At 42.6% G+C, this 1,720-nt stretch overlaps 1 non-coding gene across 1 annotated transcript; it reads right to left on the bottom strand.

Annotated features, from left to right (window-relative positions):
- Nucleotides 1-128: 128 nt before the first annotated feature.
- Nucleotides 129-247, bottom strand: LOC111734952. Its single transcript, XR_002778635.1, has one exon. It is a non-coding gene; the product is annotated as a 5S ribosomal RNA (ribosomal RNA).
- Nucleotides 248-1,720: the final 1,473 nt, after the last annotated feature.

The following is a 1,720-nucleotide window of genomic DNA, read 5'->3' as shown; positions in this document are numbered from 1 at the left end:
ATTATTATTTATTATTCTACAATTTAATTTTTTTTTTTTTTTTTTTTTAGGCAAGGCAACTCTTGGTTGACCTCACAGATTGCAAAAATCTTGTCAGCTTATGCTCTCTTATATTTTTTATTTTTTTACACCTACAGCACCTGGTCTTCCTGAGTGGTCTCCCATCCAAGTACTAACCAGGCCCAACCCTGTTTAGCTTCTGAGATCAGATGGGATCTGGCTCGTTCAGGGTGGCATGGCTGCAGACTATTATTCTACAATTTAAGACTGGGTTTTTGTGTGCCTATAATTCTGAAGATCTGTGTGGCTGCACGTATTTCTGGAGAATTGGGTCCACGATATTCATCCGAGTATCAAAGGGGCCCCAGATCTTCTAAGAGTTAAAGTCTGTGCAAGGAGATCTCCTTTCTGTTTGGGGAGCTCTCCTAACTTGGGCTCTCCTCCCAGCTTTGAATATATGTGGGATACACTGCCCCAAGCCCCTCACCCTCCTTTTCAGTGATAATAATACAAACAACGATAATAATAGCAGCTAATGTTTATGGAGTAGCTATGATGTGGCAGGTCTCAACTTATTTAAGTCACTAATTTTTCTCTGAGCCCCAGTTTTTCATCTTGTAGGGCTGTTGTAAAAATAAAAGGAGAGAATGTGGGCAGAGAAACGGATGATCAACCGGTATATAGGATATAATCAATACATCCTCTTTATTTTCCTACTTTTCGCATATCTTCTTGAAGTATGCTAGGCTTCTTCTGAATCAATTCAGAAGGTCTTCATTTAACACTTTAACTATGGTAAGCACTTGTCTAGGTCATATGGAAAACATGGGGTGATGATGACATCTTACCAAGCCCTGTCCCATATACTGCCTAATGTCATAAGGTACGAGAAATGTATTAATTAATGTGCTTGATTAATGTGCTTGAAGTTGATCAATTAATTAATTAATTAATTCAGGGCCTACCTTTGTCCAGCACTGTGCTGGGGATTCGACCTCTGCCCTCAAGGATTCGTAGTAGCTAGGGATTCTGCAGAGAAATGCATAATTGATAGTATCTGTGATTGGAGGTATTACAGTGGGGTGTTAGAGAAGGTTTCCTGGAGAAGGTGCCACCTGAATGAGTTGAGCTGGGAAAGGTGAGGGAGGGCATCTCAGCAGAGGTCCAAATTCTGAAACTTGGGTGGTCTTTGCTAATATAAATTTAGAAGTAAAATAGAGTCTGAATACAACTCCAACTCTTTGCAGTGGCCTATATGGCCCTGTAGGGTCTGGCCTCTGATCACCTCCAAGGACACATTCTCCACCATGCTCTTGCTCGCTCACCATGTTTTTCCAGTTTCTTGGATGCTGAGCCTGTTCTTGATAAAAGGGCGTTGACTCTGCTGGTCCTTCCTAGACTGCCTGCCACCAGATCTTCCCAAAGCCACCTCCTTCTCACACGTCATCTCAGCTCAATAGTCACCTCCTCAGAGAGGCATACCTGACCCCCCAGTCACAGACACCACTCCCCAATTACTCTGTTTGTATCCTCACAGCCCTCCATCTGAAATCTTCCTGTCTTCCGTAGCAGCCCAGAGCTCCTATCAGCCTGGGTTTCTGACTAAATACTTTGTGGTCAGAGCACTCCACCAATCCTCAATAGACAGAGAGCATGAGAAGAATAAGCTTTTGCAATTTAAGACATGACATTCTTGGGATTGCGTGTTATAACAACGTGA

The sequence above is a fragment of the Pteropus vampyrus genome, unplaced genomic scaffold, assembly GCF_000151845.1.
Source record: "Pteropus vampyrus isolate Shadow unplaced genomic scaffold, Pvam_2.0 Scaffold10291, whole genome shotgun sequence".
NCBI classification, from domain to species: Eukaryota; Metazoa; Chordata; class Mammalia; order Chiroptera; family Pteropodidae; genus Pteropus; species Pteropus vampyrus.
The sequence above is the reverse complement of the archived record's forward strand: the minus strand, read 5'-3'. Positions and strand labels throughout refer to the sequence as shown.